The 20,133-nt window shown below is 37.4% G+C and overlaps 1 pseudogene; it reads right to left on the reverse strand.

Moving 5' to 3' along the window:
- Positions 1-8,145: 8,145 nt before the first annotated feature.
- On the reverse strand, positions 8,146-9,023 carry LOC116582353 (annotated as a pseudogene).
- Between the last annotated feature and the right edge of the window lie 11,110 nt (positions 9,024-20,133).

Raw genomic sequence — 20,133 nt, forward strand, 5'->3', positions numbered from 1 at the left:
TACCCCAATGTTTATAGCAGCAATGGCCACGGTTGCCAAACTGTGGAAAGAATCCAGATGCCCTTCAATGGACAAATGGATAAGGAAGATGTGGTCCCTATACATTATGGAGTATTATGCCTCCATCAGAAAGGACGAATACCCAACTTTTGTAGCAACATGGACAGGACTGGAAGAGATTATGCTGAGTGAAATAAGTCAAGCAGAGAGAGTCAAGTATCATATGGTTTCACTTATTTGTGGAGCATAACAAATATCATGGAAGACAAGGAGTGTTAGAGAGGAGAAGGGAGTTGGGGTAAATTGGAAGGGGAGTTGAATCATGAGAGACGATGGACTCTGGAAAACAATCTGAGGGTGTTGAAGTGGGGGAGGTGGGAGGTTGGGGTACCAGGTGGTGGGTATTACAGAGGGCATGGATTGCATGGAGCACTGGGTGTGGTGAAAAAATAATGAATACTGTTTTTCTGAAAATAAATAAATTAATTTAATTTAAAAAAAAGTATTGTGCCTTTTTTTTATTTTAATTTATTTTTTTTTTATTTTTTTTGTCTTCTGATAAAACTTTATTAATGACATGAACATTGGAGTTTCATATACATTTTATCTGTCATTAAATACTTATCTCCTTCTGCTTGTGTCTTGGTTTTTATTTTCAACCAATGAAAAAGGTAAAAACTTATTTGTGGAGCATAACAAATAGCATGGAGGATATGGGGACTTAGAGTGGAGAAGGGAGTTGGGGGAAATTGGAAGGGGAGGTGAACCATGAGAGACTATGGACTCTGAAAAACAATCTGAGGGTTTTGAAGGGACGGGGGGTGGGAGGTTGGGGTACCAGGTGGTGGGTATTATAGAGGGCACGGATTGCATGGAGCACGGGGTGTGGTGCAAAAATAATGAATACTGTTATGCTGGAAATTAAAAAAAAAATAAAAATAAAAATAAAAAAAAAGAAAAAAAGAAAAAATAATAAATAATAAAAAAAAATAATAAAATAAAATAAAAACCCTTCTTCATTCTGGAACCTTAGAAAAACAAGGTGTTGGACAGCATTTGGCTCCCGGGAACCTGCTTCAACATAGAAATAGGTTTGTAACAAAGAGTATAAATGACAAGATGATTTAATGGATATTTTAATTTATTTTAAAAATTTCCTTTCCATAACTCATTGTTTATGCACCACACCCAGTTCTCCATGCAGTACGTGCCCTCCATAGTACCCACCACCAGGATCACCCAACCTCCCAGCCCCCACCCCCACAAAAAACCCTCAGATTGTTTTTCAGAGTCCACAGTCTCTCATGGTTTTTCTCCCCCTCCAATTTCCCCCAACTCCTAAAAGGGCCATGTCTTAAGCTTCATTTTTTGTTTTGTTTGCCCCATAGCATTTAGTATATTACTAACACATAACATCTAATAAAACTTAATTGGTGATTAATTTTATAATCTTTTTATAAGAGTAGAAAAAGTCAAGATAGTTTTATTGTATGGATATGACAGGGAATCTTATGGACATCCAAGGTTGAACCGAAAATACTATTTGGCCAGGTGGGAATGAAACTGGAAAATCAGTAACTAAAACTCATTTCCTATCTCTCATGATTCATACATTCCCTCCTCTCTATTTCTGTCTGCATATGCTTAATTCTCTTATTTTTCTTTACTGACTTATTTTCTCTTTATACTCATGGATCTCTAATTTTCTATATTTCCAGCCTTACTATGGTAATTAGACTTGTTCTGGAGTTGACTCTGGCCAAAATTTCATATAGCAAAGCATCCTATTCTTAATTGTCTTACTCTCTTAATGCTTTAATTATAAATTCTAAGTAAAGTACCCACTACCTTGGGTTCCAAGATTTTACTGCCTTGAAATAGAATATCAGAATATTAGTTAAGATTACTTAAGTAGACTAAAGAGATAATTTTACTCTGAGAGTAATTAGTAACAAAACCAAGATGAAAAAGAGTCAGGGACTTTGAGTTGTAGCTCTCTAATCTCTAAGTGTTATTTTCCCTTGCCTCAGGTCCAAGAATATATATATATATATATATATATATATATGGAGGGGAGAGAGAAGGGGAGGAAAGGGGAAAAGAGAGGGAGAAAGAGAGTGAAAAAATATTGAGTACCTTGGGCCAGTTGGCCATCTCTAATCCAATCAGCTAATGGACATCTAACAGTGGAGCAAGTACTCAGAGAAGACTTTTGCTTAATATGTAATATATTATGAGAGGTACACAAGTTTTGATTGCAAATAAGTACTTCAAAATTTTTCTAAATAAGCACTTTACTAAGAAGTATGAAGAGTCTCTTTCTAATCTTTGTTACTGTATTCATTTTCTTAGAAAATCTTTTTATTTCCCATGTATAGAGAAAGTAACCCTCTGCACAATATGTATAAATGGTTGCAAATACTAAGATGCAAGTTAATAAATTTGAACTGTTTATCTGATAAGATATTGTGACACTGCAATTCTAAAAATATGAAAAACAAATGGATTGGTATGCTACAAACACAGGCTGTTATCTATATATAAACAATAAAATAATAATGTGCCAGGGAGCAATATTCAGTTAAACTAAGCATAAAACAGATGTGCAATAAGTATGCATCAATAGCATTGAGACTGTAATGTTGATATATTTATATTTCCAATAAATTATACCCTCAAATATTCTGTTGTTTTGCATGTAACCAACATTCCTTGCAGGTAGAAAATAGTACTTTCTTTCATTTTGGCATCTCCTAGAGGGATCATGTTAATAATTTCAGAAATCCTTCTAATAACATAGTTTGACTATAAAGTTTATTTTCAGACAACTGACTATCTTGTTCATACCAATATTCTCACCTGTGACCTAGCAATATAATCAACAGTTTAAGTCTCACAATGATATGACAAGAAATTGCACATACAGCTTGTTACCATTTCCCTTTCTTTATCACTGTAAGCAATGGTTGAGGAATAGAACTCAAATCAACTTAGTAGGGAACCTATAGGACTCTTCTTCTTCTACTATAATCAGTCAGTTCCCCCTACGGCAGGGACATAGAGAACCTTTGTTATCAAGAATAAAATGAGAAAAAAAAAAGAATAAAAAAAGAATACAATGAGGGGTGCCTGAGTGGCTCAATTGGTTAAGCAGTGAAGTGTCTGACTCCTGACTTTGGCTCAGGTCATGATCTAAGGGAGCCCGGTGTCAGGTTTCATGCTCAACAGAGTCTGCTTGACCTTCTCCCTCTGCTCCTCCCCCTGGGCTCACCCTCACTCTCTCTCTCTCTCTTTCAAATGAATACATATTTTTAATAAAGAATAAAATGAGAAAAAGGATGGATCCCTCATCCACCACCCAATGACACCATGGACTGACCTCAACTGTAATCTATAAATATTGTGAAATTATTGTTTAGAAATGATTATTATGTATTAAAATTATAAAATGGGATATTCTTGAAATAAAGACCTAAGTTTATCTCTGTTAACAACTACTATGGGAGAAAAGGATACTATATTAGTGTTATAAAGTTGAAGCATAAAATGAAGAGTGGATGGAGATAGTGCCCAGAGGACAGTTATTTGAATTGTCAAATAAGAGCCAGTATATGTAGGGCTCCTGGGTGGCTCAGTTGGTTAAGCCTCTGTCTTCAGCTCAGGTCATGATCGCAGGGTCCTGGGATCGAGTCCCACATCAGGCTCTCTGCTCAGCAGAGAGCCTGCTTCCCGCTCTCTCTCTGCCTGCCTCTCTGCCTACTTGCGACCTCTCTGTGTCAAATAAATAAATAAAATCTTCTTTTAAAAAAAAAAAAAGGCCAGTATATGTAAAGCCAGAGAACCAAGCCACTCAGAACATGGATTAGGAGGTCTTAAAGGGCAAATGAGGAAGACAGGATCCTCATTAAAATTGGAGATTCCAAACTGGGACAAATAGTGCAAGTATCAATAACCTGTTTCCTGGCTTTACACATAGATAATGCCTTTGAACAAGATGTTCCAAAATGGGATTGCTCCATAAGAGTTACACATATTTCTTACTTATCTACCAATCCTTTCAAAAGTTTTGCAGACAGGAGCCCCCTACTCTCACTGGTGCCAAGCAAACCAGCACTGATTTGTTCCACCTACACATCTCACCCTCACTATCTCTCTCTATCCCTCTCACTCTCTCTTTCTCTCTCTCTCTATCTTCCTTCTCTTCCACTCTTCTCTGTCCTTTTGTTTATTCATTGGTTTGTTTGTCTTAATTTCCACATAGGGTGGGGTAGAGAAACAAAAAAGCCACTTAGAGATTAGAGAGCTACAATTCAGTCACTGCCTCTTCTTTTATCTCAGTTTTGTTCCTAATTACTCTCAGAATAAGATTATCTATCCCAGGTTACATAAATAACCTTAATTAATATCCTGGAATTCTATTATAAAGCAGTAAAATTAGATACTCTTATAGATTCTTTTATAATAAAATAGAAGCAATATAGTATTCAGAGGTGGTTGTTCACTATTTAATATGAGAGAAATTTAGACAATATTTGGAAAGTTTAACTTTTCATACTTGCATACTAGCAAATGCAAACTACTATGGCTGAAAGGAAATGCATATACAAGTGTTCAAAAGTCTAAAATACAAAGAATTGAACATGGTAGTAGTGGGAACAAAGGGTAGAGGCAGCAATAGGTCAATGTTAATCAGGCTATATTCATAGAGAGGTTGAGTTCAGATTTGGACTTGCAGGGGAGAGTGTGTCTTTATTCAGAAACAGAGATGAGCTAGCTTGGAGGAGTCCTCTTCCTTTTTTTCACCTCTTATGTTTCATTGAATTAACTGTTTTTTTTTTTTTTTCAGGATCTACAAGGGTTTTCTTAAAATTCTCTAGACACCTGCTTTTCTTAAGTTTGTCTCTGGAGCTTTGGTCTGGGTATATTCCAGATTAACTTGATCTAGCAGTCCCCGTGTCCCCTTGTTATAGATTGGAGTTGTTTTTCACTCTGACCCTTAAGAACTCGAGAGAGAGAGAGAGAGAGATAGGTGGAGAGAGAGAGAGAGAGAGAGAGAGAGAGACAAATAGAAGGATGATCTTCCCTGATAAGCCATTCTTTTATACTTTGTAAACCAGGTAATGGCCCTGCAGTAGGTCTATGAAGAAGATAATTCTCACTCCTCAGGTCTTTTTTGTTTGTTTGTTTGGTCTTCCCTCCAACCTCTCCCTCCACATACACATTTTTCTTCTTGAAACCAAAGGCAAATAATAGTTTTCTTTCTTTTTATGAATATTCTTTTCCTGTTTTATATGAGAGAGAAGAATAAAACACTAGAAAATCTGAGATATTTAGGACATTCCTGTACTAAGAAACAACAACTAATATATATATATATATATATATATATATATATATATATATATATATATATATATATATATCTCCATTTAATCCTGACATTCATCTTTCTCAAAGGCTTTAGTTGAGGATACACACAACAGGGCAATTTTTTTCACTTCCTCTAAGAACCTGAGCTTTTATCTTCCTCTGACAGGCCAGCCCTAAACACATTAACTTAACAAATGTCCAGAGAGAGAGAGAGAGAAAGAGAGAGAGAGAGAGAGAGAGAGAGAGAGAGACTGGGTCAGAAATAAAATACCACCCTGGACTCCTTTCCTTTCTTTGTGAAGTTTTTGCTTTACAGAGTAATTACTCAATGCAGCTACAGAAAAAGTTTCTGTTGCAAACTGACCTAAGCTAGTTTAATCATGCACAACTCTTAGGTTCTTCTCTGTAGATAAGGGTTGTCATAAAGAAGTTTGAGGTGAGTGAGGTTTACTTACTTTCTTCAGGCTTCACTGCCAAGTTATAATGGAAGCAAGTATAAGATCAAATTCTGTCACACATACATTAATTAAACATTAGCAAGCAGACAGAAACTGATCATAAATCTGTTCTGTAAGTTCTGTAAAGGCTTAGCTCTCTGTCATTTTAGGTGCCGTTACCACTACCTTTCAAGAAAGGAAACTCAAGGCAGATACAACACTCACTATTCCAGAGGCATAAGTTTTTGTCTACAGTCAACATCAGGCCACAAGATATTTTCTAGAACATAGATTAGTGGCTCAAACTGGGATCCACTTGATGGGAATGCCTCACTGCATTCTAAAACACTCATCAGATCTGAAGATAAATGCTAAAATATTTTAGCCAATGTTTATTTTTGTATCTTGAAGACCTTTAATTTCTCTAGCAAGAGCCCATTTCTAATAATCAATCATGATAATTAACAAGCAATGAATTTCACCAATAGAAGACTATTTCTGACATCCTGTATGATAATTAGCAAAAGCCTTAGGTATTGAGAGAAGTAGAAAAACAGAAGCACTTGAAAAAATCTGGCTGTGGAGTCTAGCCTTTCTGAGAGAAGCTACTTGACAACCTGTGGAATATGGATTAGCCCTGCCCTAGTCTGATCATTGTAGATTTTTAATTTGAAAACCAATTCCCCCCCCCTAAATTAAAGTACAATCTGGATAACATATACATAATATCATATTATCTATGCTGAGTTATTTTAACGTGTTATAAAAATCACAGCATTTAGCTGCCAAAGGAATAACATACTAAGTTAAAAACCAGAATGCTACCTTCTTTGAAAGGAAAATGATTTTCTTGACTGGTTAGAGGATGATCTGATAGCTCAGTCTTAGTGGGATTAGAGTAGTGAACCTCAAGACCTTTTCAACCCTACAGTTCTCATGTAAAATTACTGTCCTTAACTATATTGAGAGCTATGTTAACAGAAACTTAGCAGAGGCTCTAAGGAAATAGGATCACAAATATTTCCTAAAAGGCAGCTACCCCGCTACACTTTCATTAGGGTAAATTTGAGTTTTTATTCTAGTGTCAGTGGTAGGTATATATATTGGTTGTGCAAAAGATTTTGGGGTTCTAGTTGTTGTTTTATCATCTTTGGCCTTTGGCAAGTCTCTGTATTATCAGTGAGTTTAGAGTTAAAATTCAACCATATTTTGTTTTACTAACAATGCCCAAAAACCACTGGAGGCACCATGGACTTCTTCCTCATTTTCTCTGCTGGCCCATGGTAGGTGTAATCTTCATTGTGGTCACAGAACATTATTTAAATTGTCCTCTCAGAGCCTAGTGCACCTTGTAGTGGCAAGTGCAACTTCTTGCTGGTTCTTCCCTCTTTCACCACTAATACTACCATCATCAACAAAACATACAAAAACAATTTAGTACTGCACTGCAGTTAAATTTCAAACACCAAACTGAAGTTTCTTAGCTGAAGTTTATGGTAGACAGTTTCACTCTAAAGCTAGTAATAGTAATAACTATAAAAGTAGAAGTTCATGATTTGACTCAACAAGTACTTTATTGTACCTCCCTCTTTCCTACCTACCAAACCAAGAAAACCACAGACAGATACAAAGGGAGAAATCTATGGTTATTTTGTCAACTCTACACTGGCACACTTACTATTGCAGATTACACTGGCTCACTTACTATTGAAGATAAATGTGTCATCTACACGGGCCAGAAAAGTTCCAACCAACTCTCTTGATAGGTAGTCAGGTAGAATTCCAATGCAAAAGCAATCTTTAAAGTTATTCCATCTAAGTGGTTTACTGTAAACTTTTATCCATTCAGTTAGATATATACTTAAGCAGGATCTACACTATTTCCCAACTGTCAGACTCTGTCCAGGGAAAGGCTCTTACCTTCCTATTTGCTCCCAGAGATAACCTGCCCAGATTCTCAATGTCCTGAGTCATTGCCAAGATACAAGGTTATTACTATTTCTGATAATTTCCTTCTAAGAACTATCTCCACCCTTAATGTAAATGTAGCAGTTTTGTTAGTATCTTCTATTAGCAAATTTTATCTATATCTATCTATAACTTTATATGTTTCCATATGTTGCTGCTAATAGAAATAACTTTATAATTTATAACATTCTCATACAGAAATGTATACCCATTAAGAGTATTTTTATAACATTCTTTTTTTCACTTCATTCTTAAATGAAGGAATTATTACAAATGTTAAACACATAAAGAATGGAGTCTTCAATGAATAAGGATTGTCTCTCAAAGCTCTAACACAAAAATTTTAAACTTTTAAAGAGATTTAAAACAGTTACTGAAAGCTGAAAGTCAGGGCACAAATCCATTCTATCACTTGATAAGGGGGAAAAAACTCTTGAATAAGTCCATTCCCCTTTCAATGCACTTTAGCACCTCATCTGGCTGGCTGACTCTACAGATGAGACTTGGTTTGTCCTCTAGCAGATTTACAGTGACTGATGACATCAAGTACAGTCTAGTTTCTAGGCTTTCTGGATTCCTTGGAAGCCATCCAGAAGAAAACCACCTATTGGCTGTTCAGTTATATCTCGTGCTGACCTCAGCCTCTCCCCCATCACATCTCTACCTCCAATGACTCCAATGGTGGCACTTTTCTGAAGAACCTCTGACTTCCTGTAGCCATAGATGATTATCAAGGAATAGAAGCAATCAATCAATAGACTTTCTGGCTCTTTTAATGGGAGTGGCTCGCAAGACATCTCTCCATCTGAGAGACACTGGAACCAGTCTGTCTGTAGGACCTGCTGAATTGTCATGAACTTAGAAGTAGGTATTTCCACTCATCATCCAATACCCCACATAGACACATACTTGTTCCTTACATAACCGGTTGGGCAGGGGCTGACTGAATCATGCAGGGAACAGTACGGGAGCAATTTTGGCATGCCTATAAAGTTTCCATTTCCTTCCTTCTGTTGTGCCAAGGATTCATGGTGTTCTACCAATGAGGACCATATAAGCTGAGCCATAGCAGAAAACTCATGGATACTATGCAACGTCTGATGGGTCAAGTGTGAGGCAGAGCCGGTCTTGGTGTACAGAGGCAGGTTGGAATGTCCATGGTGTTGTACCCTGTTTTGTCCAGATTTTTTTTTAATTTTTCCTAGTTGACAGCAATTAACTAACTACCTTGGTAAGACTCAGCTTCATTCTAAGATTCCTTTAGGTCCTGCACACCTCCCAACTTGTTTTGGTCTTGAGACCCCTCAAACCCCTCATAGGTCTCTAACTAGGCTCAAATCTCCGTGGAATGTGGGAATCACACATTGGTGCTATGATTAGTTGGCCCAGGACACACACCTTAATTTGACCACATGATATATGTGTAGCTTGTCTCTCCAGAGCCCACGCAATTGCCTATTATGAGTCAAAAGTTTGTCTAGATGCTTTTGTCTGGTCATATAGATTCACTGTGGTCTGCCTTTCAGGCTTATTAATAGTCTGACTACATAATTACTGTAGCCCCATCACTTGGGGAGATTCATTCACCGTGTGCTCCCTTGGACAGAGCTCTGGCCATATAACTGGAAGACTGGATTTCAGTTCTACTCAGCTGTGACACTTGGGCAAATCACTTAGCCTCTCCATGCCTATTTCCTTCTGAACAAAGAAGGATAAGCATGGTGGGTAGGACTACATGAACTTCCAAGGTTCTATCCAGTTGTAATGTTAGAGGAACAAAAAGTTTTAGATTACAGTCATAGCCTTCTTGTGTCCTTGTTTACTGATCACTATTGGCCTGATGATAAATGCATTGGTGCCAGCAATCAGGTAACAGTAGAGATATTTGAGAACCTATAAAGAGGCATGACCTGTGAACTTTGAAGTGGCTGGTGAATTGGCATCAGCAGATCCTGAGGCTAGAAAGAACTTCCTGTGTTTTCTCTTATTCTATGAGTTTTTCCTGCTCTCACCAAAGGAATGACATTCATGTTGATTGTGTGACAGGTGATTTTTATTTTCTCTAGGCTGTTCTATATTTGTCAGGTTTTCTGTAAGAATACATACACACATAGGTTTTGTAAAAACAGCCAACAGAACGAAAAAAAAAAATGCCTTTGCTTTTGTAGGAGCATGGGATATATTTGTTTTAAATTCTTAGGTTATATTTTGTTATTTGTTCATTTCAGGGGGCATTACTGGATATTATTTTTAATTATTATGTGGTTACTGTGTTTTTATGTGTTAAGTATATATATTTTTCTTTTCTTAATGGTTTAGGAATATCCATGACATTCCTATAATCTCTCCCTCATGAATGTTAAGGGTAGTTATGAAAGAGTTTTTGTTCTCAAGGATCTGCTTGCTTTGAAATATATTGGATTAGACTTGTTCATATGTTTATATTCCTGTTCAATGACAAATTGACTGTTGGAAGAGTATTAATAGCCAAGAATCCATATAAAATTTATGAGTTTTATTTATGTTCAAAACACCAAATATTCTGCTCAGCATTGTACATTTCTCTGAGTATTTTTCTTATTAACACATTTTAAAAAATTGTGTTTTTTTTCCTTTAATGTAAGTCTATTAAAGTCAATAGCCAATAATCACTTTTAATTAAAAAATTAAAAATCAGTTGTTTTTAATTGGGGAGGGAGGGGCAAGATGGTGGAGAAATAGGAGACCCTGTTTCAACCAGTCCCCTAAAGTGAGCTAATTATCTACCGGAACACTGAACACCCACGAAATCAACCTGAGATGTAAGATTATACACTTCTGGATCTCTATGGGGGAAGAAGACACCAGTGGAGAGGTAAAGTGGAGCGGGAATGTTCCGACTGATACTGGAGGATAAGCAGAAGGGGGAGGAAGCCACTAAAAATGACCCATTAGAAAGTAATACCCCAATACAAAAGTACCCTGTGATTGGGGATCAGTATTAATTTGGAGTCTGGTTAAAAACACTCAAAAAGACCAAGAGATCTTAAGGGGCAACTGGTGGAATTGGGCAGTCATGAGCACGGGCCTAAGCCCATGGACCCAAGACAGCCACCACCAGTGACCACCCATGCCAGAGAGAGTGTGGCGGAGCCCCTGGGATTGCGTGGCTGACATCACCACTGGGCTGGGGGCACTCCCACCCCAGCATGAGGGAGTCTGATGATGGTGCCAGCCTGTGTTCTCTAGAGCTATAGCCTTTTGTGCTCTGTGTGCACTGCATGACCAGAGTCTGAACCATGCTCCCTACCTACACCTGAAAGAGCTCTGTGTGGGTGCTAGCCGGTGGTCACTAGGACCAGCCGAGGGTCTGGATGCTCCCAGCCCAGGCGTGAAGGAACTCAGCATGAAATCTCTGGTCAGGATCTCTCAGGGGACAGAGACCTGCACAACCCTGAGGTCTGGACTCGAGAGAGCAGTCCTGGCAAAGGAAGCCAACAGAAAAGGGCTCCCTGGACCAACATACCTCACAGCTTGAGTGGCCCAGGGGTGCAGAGATAAGTGGGCACTTTGGGCAACCCCTGAGAAGGTGGGTGGGGATGAGCACTGCCTTTGGGAGGTTGTATGCTTCAGCAGAGTTTGCAGAGGGGGAATCTGTCTGTTCTGGACCACCCAGAGGGCAGACTGAGGCTTCTCTCTGAGACAGAGGTCTGGGTGCAGTTTGCTTTCCGCTAAACCTCTGAAAAGCTGCAAAAAGTCACACACACACACACACACACACACACACACACACACACGCACACACACACACAAACCCTCCAGAAAATAAAAGCCTGAAAAACCAGTTTCCACAGAGACCAGCCCCTTGACAGGGAGCAGAAGGATTCAACCTAAGCAAGACTGCCTGGAAAACAACATGGCAGGCTTCTCCCTCAGAGGGCCAGCCAAAAGTATGACAGGACAACCACCACAGGGTCCCCATAAAACTGTAAAACCCCAATATCAGGGGAAAACAATACATTAAGCTTCCGGTATTGCCCTAAAACCTGTATATTTCATAGATAGAACTTTTATTTTTAATTCATTATCACTGTTATTATTCTTTTTAATTTTTTAACCTACTTACCAATACAACTAGAGGTTTAATACAACACAACATAATAATCTTTTAACTTGAACTTTTTTCACACATATACCTGTGTTTTTCTTTTTCTTTTCTATTTTTTTTTAACATACATATAGATATAAGCTTCAAGGTAATCCTCTTTCCCTAATCAATACTACCCCTATATATAAACAAGTTTTAATCTCCCTTTATCTCTGGAAAGTTGAGTGCTTTAAAAAAGATATCAAGATACACCCAAGAAGAATCAAAATAAACATCCTCGCCCATATCCAGGATTTATAACCACCCTCCCATCTTTTTCTTCTGTCAGTGTTTCTGTGAATTTGTTTTTGTTCTGGTATTATATAAATCTTACCCTTCGGGTTCATTTTGCCTGGGTTCTTTTTTGTTTCTTGCCATTTATTTTGTGAGTATTTTTGTTTGTATACCTTATAAATCTTACCATTGGGGCCCATTCTAACTGGGTCATCTCTTTCTTTTTTTCTCTCTCTCTTTTTTCTTTTTTTTTTTTCTTTCTTTTTAGGAGTGACTTTTGACTTCTCAGAAGCGTTCCAGGATTCACATTGCCTGGATCATGGTTGATATATTCATCTATACATTCCCTCAACTACCTATCAACAAAATGGTTAGGAGGAGGAATACCCAACAGAGAAAAAATTCGAAGACCATGCCCTTTCCATCAGAACTATTGGATATGGACATAAACAGTATGTCAGAAAGGGAATTCAGGGTAATAATTATCCAGGCAATGGCTAGATTGGAGAAAACCATTAGTGAAAACATAGAATCCCTAAGGGCAGAAGTGAAAGCCACACATGAAGAAGTTAAAAATTCTATCAATGAGATACAGTCTAATCTAAATACTCTAACAGCTAGGGTAACTAAGGCAGAATATAGAATTAGTGATCTAGAGGACAAACAGATAGAGAAAAAGGATCAGTAGGAAGTATGGAAGAAATAGCTTAGAAACCATGAAAACAGAATCAGGGAAATAAATTATGACATGAAACATTCCAATGTCAGACTCCTGAGGGGGTGGAGGAAGAGAGAAGACTAGAAGATATAGTTGAATAAATTTTGTATGAAAATTTCCCCCTCTGGGGAATGGAACAAGTGTTTGTGTCCTAAAAGCAGAAAGACCATCCCCCATTATCAAAAAAAAATCTAGAAATATCTCAAGACACTTGATTGTGAGACTGAAAAATCATAATATTAGACAAGAGCTCCTGAGGGCAACTAGGGGGAAGAGATTCCTTATGGACAGAGGAAGATCCATCAGAATAACATCATACCTGTCTACAGAAACCTGACAAGCCAGAAAGGGCTGTCAAGACATATTCAGGGCACTAATTGAGAAGAACATGGAGCCAATAATACTTTAATCAGCAAGGTTGACATTCAAAATGGATGGAGAGATAAAGAGTTTTCAACACAACAAGGTTTAAAAGAGTATGTGACCACCAAAACAGCACTACAAGAAATATTAAGGAGGTTCTATAAAAGAAGAAAGAACCCAAGAGTAACATAGAACAGAAATTTACACAGATAATCCATAGAAACAATGATTTCACAGGCAACATGATGTCAATAAAAACGTGTCATCCAATAATCACTTTCAAGAAGAATGGCCTAAATGCTCTCATTATATGGCACAGTGTTGCACATTGGATAAAATGACAGGATCCACCCATACACTGTCAACAAGAGACCCATTTGGAACCTAAAGATACATTCAGACTGAAAGTGAAGGGATGGAGAAGCATCTTTCATGCCAATGGGCCTCAAAAGAAGGCTGGAGTAGTGATTCTCATATCAGATAAATTAGATTTTAAACTAAAGACTGTAGTCAGAGATACAGGTCACTACATAATTCTTAAAGGGACTATCCACCAAGAAGACCTAACAATTGTAAATATTTCTTCCCCCAATATGGGAGCAGCCAACTACATAAGAAAACTGCTAATCAAGATAAAGAGTCATAATGACAGGAATACATTAATTGTAGGAGATTGTAACATGCCACTCTCAGTTATAGACAGATCATACAAGCAGAAAATCAATAAAGAAACAATAGCATTGAATGACACATTGGACCAGATGGACCTCATAGATATATACAGAACGTTCCACCCTAAAATAATAGAACACTCATTCTTCTCTAGTGCACATGGAACCTTCTCCAGAATAGACCACATACTGGGTCAAAAATCAGGACTCAACTGATACCAAAAGATTGAGATTATTTCCTCCATATTCTCAGACCACAATGCTTTGAAAGTGGAACTCAACCACAAGAAAAAGCTTGGAAGGAATTCAAACATCTGGAAGCTAAAGACCACCCTGCTTAAGAATGTATGTATAAACCAGGAAATCAAAGAAGAACCTAAACAACTTATGGAAACCAGTGAGAATGAAGATACTTCAGTCCAAAACCTATGGGATAGAGCAAAGGCTGTCCTAAGGGGGAAATACATAGCCATCCAGCCTCCCTCAAAAAAATTGAAAAATCCAGAATACACCAGCTCTCTTTACACCTTAAAGAACTGAAAAATCAACAAAAAATTAAGCAAACACCATGCATAAGAAGGGAAATAATCAAGATTAGAGCAGAGATCAATGATTTAGAAACTAGAGATACAATAGAACACATCAAAAAAAAACTAGTGCTGGTTTTTTTAAAGAATAAATAAAATTGATAAACCACTGGCCAAACTAATCCAAAAGTAGAGAGAGGGGACCCAAATTAATAAAATTATGAATGAAAGGGGAGAGATGATGACAAGCACCAAGGAAATAGAAACAGTTATCAGAAACTATTACCAACAGTAATATGCCACTTATTTAAGCAACCTAGAAGAAATGGATGCATTCCTGTAAACGTATAAACTTCCAAAACTGAATCAGGAAGAAATTAACACCCTGAATAGATGAATATCTAGTAACGAGATTGAAGCAGTGATCAAAAACCTCCCCCCAAAACACAGGAACCCAGGACCTGACAGATTTCCTGGAGAATTCTACTGAATATTCAAAGAAATAATACCTATTTTCCTGAAGCAGTTTCAAAAAATAGAAACAGAAGGAAAACTTTCAGACTATTTTTATGAAGCCAGCATTACCCTGATTCCCAAACCAGGCAAAGACCCCACCAAAAAGGAGAATTTCAGACCAATATCCCTGATGAATATGAATGCTAAGATTCTGAACAAGATCCTAGCCAACAGGATCCACCAGTACATTAAAAAGATTATCCACCATGACCAGGTGGGATTTATCCCTGGGAGGCAAGGGTGGTTTCGCATTCATGAATCAATCAATGTGATAGAACAAATAAATAAGAGAAGAGAGAAAAACCACATGGTCCTCTCAATTGATGTAGAAAAAGTATTTGACAAGATGCAGCATCAATTCTTGATTAAAACTCTTCAAAGTATAGGAATAGAGAGAACATTCCTCAACTTCATAAAATCTATCTATGAGAAACCCACAGTGAATATCATCCTCAATGGGGAAAAGCTGACAGTCTTCCCTTTGAGATGAGGAACACAACAAGGATGACCATTCTCACCACTATCAATCAACATAGTACTGTAAGTCCTAGCAACGGCAATGAGACAACAAAAAGAAACAAAAGATATTCACATTGGCAAAGAAGAAGTTAAACTCTCTCTCTTCACCAATAACATGATATTTTATATAGAAAACCCGAAAGACTCCACCCCGAAACTACTAGAACTCATACAGCAATTCAGTAATGTGGCAGGATACAAAGTCAATACACAGAAATCAGTTGTTTTCTTATACACTAACAATGAAAATACAGAAAGAAAAATTAGAGAATCTACTTCATTTACTATAGCACCAAGAATCATAAGATATCTGGGAATAAGCTTAACCAAAGAGGTTAAGGATTTGTTCTTGAAGAACTACTGAATACTCATGAAAGAAATTGAAGAAGACAAAAAAAAAAAAAAAAGATCCATGCTCATGGATCAAATGAATAAACATTGTTAAAATGTCTACACTGTCTAGAGAAATCTATACTTCCAATGCCATCCTGATCAAAATCCCCCCATCATTTTTTCAAAGAGCTGAAACAAATAATTCCAAAATTTGTGTGGAACCAGAAGAGACCCTGAATTGCTAAGGAAATGTTGAAAAAGAAAAACAAAATTGGGGGCATCATGTTGGCTGATTTCAAGCTTTATTACAAAGCTGTGATCACCAAGACAGCATAGTACTGGCACAAAACCAGACACACAGACCACTGGAACAGAGTAGAGAGCCCAGATATGGACCTGAAACTCTATGGTCAACTAACCTTTGACATAGCAGGAAAAAAAAATCCAGTGGAAAAAAGACAGTCTCTTCCATACATGGTGCTGGGGAAATCTGACGGCTATGGATAGAAGAATGAAACCCAACCATTCTCATCCACCGTACACAAAGATAAGCTTGAAATAGATAAAATTCCTCAATGTGAGGCAGGAATCTATCAAAATCCTGGAGGAGAACATAGGCAGTAACCTCTTTGACACCAGCCACAGCAACTTCTTTCAAGACATGTCTCCAAAGGCAAAGGAATCAAAAGTGAAAATGAACTTTTGGGACTTGATCTAGATCAAAAAACTTCTGCACAGCAAATAAAACAGTTAACAAAACAAAGAGGCAACCCATATAATGGGAGAAGATATTTGCAAATGACACTAGAGACAAGGGGCTGATATTCAAGATCTATAAAGAACTTCTCAAACTTAACACCTAAAAAACAGATAATCAAGTCAAAAATGGGCAAGATATAAACAGACACTTCTCCAATGAAGACATGCAAATGGCTAACAGACACATGGAAAAATGTTCATCATCACTGGCCATCAGGGAGATTCAAATCAAAACCACATTGAGATACCACCTTACACCAGTTAGAATGGCAAAAATTAACAAGACAGTAAACAACACATGTTGGGAAGGATGTGGAGAAAGGGGAACCCTCTTACAGTGTTGGTAGGAGTGCAATTTGGTGCAGCCACTTTGGAAAACAGTGTTGATATTCCTTAAGAAATTAAAAGTAGAGCTACTTTATGATCCTGCAATTGCACTACAGGGTATTTTTCCCAATGATACAGACGGAGTGAACAGGAGGGCCATCTGTACCCCACTGTTCATAGCTGCAATGGCCATAGTCACCAGACTGTGGAAAGAACCAAGATGCCATTCAATAGGCGAATTGATAAAGAAGATATGGTCTGTATATACAATGGAGTATTATACCTCCATCAGAATGGATGAACACCTAACTTTTGCATCAGCATGCAGGGAACTGGAGGACATTATGCTGAGTGAAATAAGTCAAGCAGAGAGAGTCAATTATCACATGGTTTCACTTACTTGTGGAACATAAGGAATAACAGGGAGGACATGGGGAGATAGAGAGGAGACATGAGTTGGGGGAAATTAGAGGGGGAGACAAACCATGAGAGGCTGTGGACTCAGAAACAAACAGGGTTTTTGAGGAGAGTGGCATGGAGGGGTGGGTGAGGTGCTGGTGGTTATTATGGAGGGCACATATTGCATGGAACACTGGGTGTGGTGCATAAACAATAAATTTTGGAAAACTGAAAAAAATTAAATTAAAAAAACAAAAATAAATAAAAAATAAAACAGTTACTGAATCTGGACATGATTTATTCTTATGGAAGGACAAGTTAATACTGCTTCTTCTATCAACCACAGGTATTTTTATTCATTTCTTTTCCTATCATTCCTTCCTCCTATCTCCTCAGACTAAAAGCATAAGACTGTCAATTCTTCAGTGTATTTATAATCATGAGAAAATGATAGCAGAAAATGGGCCACAGTAACTCCTTGGAAGATTCCTAAAACTCCAGAACTTGCTTCTGAGGCATGTTTTGAAATATATGAAAATTCTAAATGAGAAACCCCTTTTATAATCATTTACAATCCTCATTAAAAAATGTTATGCAGGATTAACGATCACCATTGTACAGACAAGTAGACTAAGGACTCAAAGAGTTTGCATAATATAGTTCTATCTCATTTCAAAAGTAGGTGTTCTTTTTCTGATATACCTTACTGTCTAACCTTTTGTACTTTCACAGCACTCTGTGTTTCCCATTTTTGGTAAGTCCAACTTCAAGAAGCTCAGCTTACTTTCTTTGTGCTTCCATAGCCATGCTTTAGGTACCTCCTACCCAATATGTTACCATTCTTTATTTAATTATATGTTTATTACCTGAGAGTGTCCCTCACTATACTGTGAACTCCTCAAGACCAGCAACCATGAGTCATCTCTTTGTTTCTAGATTTCACATAGTTTTCAGCACATACCAGAAAGTGCTTCATAAATGCTTTGAATTAATGAATAATCACTGGGGGATTTGAGAGGATGAAATAAATTTTAGAGAGCTGGATTTCAATTTATTTAGCCATTAATAGCTGCATAGCTATTACATCAATTTTAATTTAAATAAAGAGGAATATCAAACATAGCTGTCCAAAGATAATGTCCAACAGAAAAAAGTATCTTTTGAATCCCTATTTTAGGGTTCAAAGAAGAAAATCACAAAAATAACTTCAGTAATCACTACTATTTCACAGTGTTAAGAAAGATAAGCTCTTAAGAAGATTTTCCTCTGAACATCTTAGCTTCTTCATTATTTCAAGAAGATTGCTACTGAGCTGGGCCAGTTATGTGTACATAAATTAGGCTATGTCTACATAGCGGAATTTTAAAAATGCGATGAAAGGGGTATCTGGGTGGCTTAGTGGGTTAAAGCCTCTGCCTTCAGCTGGGGTCATGATCCCAGGGTCCTAGGATCAAGCCCCACATCGGGCTCTCTGCTCAGCAGGGAACCTGCTTCCCTTCCTCTCTCTCTGCCTGTCTCTCTGCCTACTTGTGATCTCTCTCTGTCAAATAAATAAATAAAATCATTTTTAAAAGTGTGATGAAAGACACCCATGGTTAAAAAAATCTCCCCCCATTCGATATTTCATAATACTTTAAATTTGGAATTTTTGTAGTTGTCATTACTTTTAACTAAGGCTCTGAAAACCCCAGCCAAAATGCACATATGCTATGTAGGAAAGTACACACAAAAAGTCATTGTCAGTCACTGACACTTGTACCTCTTTTAGTTTCTCAGGAAGCTTTTGCCCAGTAATTCAGAGGAAAGACCCAGATAAAAGGGGTTCTAATGAATTGGGTGGAGTTTGATTGTGGAGAAGTGAGAGAAAAGATCAATTCACAGTAAAGATATCAGTATGAACTCTATAAGCATCTCTAGAGGGGCGTGGGCCAAAGAAGAGAACAGGAAACCTAAAGAAAAAAAGAGAGAGAGAGAGAATCTAATTTAGAAACTTCAACTACAAAACAATCATGAAAAAAAAACTGAAAAAGACACAAAAATATAGAAAAATGTTCCATGCTCATGGATCAAAAGAATAAACATCATTAAAATGTCTATGGTGCCCAGAGGAGTCTATATTTTCAACACCATCCCAACAAAAATATCAATGACATTTTCCAAATGCTGGAACAAACAACCCTAAAATTTGTATGGAACCAGAAAATACCCTGAATCACCAAGGAAATGTTGAAAAAGAAAAACAAAACTGGGGGCATCACATTGCCTGATTTCAAGCTTTATTACAAAGCTGTGATCACCAAGACAGCATGATATTGGCACCAAAACAGACATATAGATCAATGGAACAGATTAGAGGGCTCAGATATGGACTGTCAACTCTACAGTCAAATAATCTTTGGCAAAGCAGAAAAAAAATATCCAATGGAAGAAAGACAGTTTTTTTTCAATAAATGGTGCTGGGAAAATTGGGCAGCTACATTCAGGAGAATGAAACTCGGCCACTCTCTTACACCATACACAAAGATAAACTCTAATGGCTGAATGACCTCAATGTGAGACAGGACTCCATCAAAATCCTAAAGGAGAACATAGGCAGTAACTTCTTCAACATCATCCACAGCAACTTCTTTCAAGACATTTCTCCAAAGACAAGGAAAACAAAAGCAAAAAATGAACTTTTGGGACTGCATCAAGATAAAAACTTCTGCACAGCAAAGAAAACAGTCAACAAAACAAAGAGGCAACCCATAGAATGGGAGAAGATATTCACAAATGACACTACAGACAAAAGGCTGATTTCCGAGATCTTTAAAGAACATCTCAAACTCAACATCCAAAGAACAGACAATCAAGTAAAAAAATGAAC

This window comes from Mustela erminea, chromosome X (genome assembly GCF_009829155.1).
Source record: "Mustela erminea isolate mMusErm1 chromosome X, mMusErm1.Pri, whole genome shotgun sequence".
Lineage (NCBI taxonomy): Eukaryota > Metazoa > Chordata > Mammalia > Carnivora > Mustelidae > Mustela > Mustela erminea.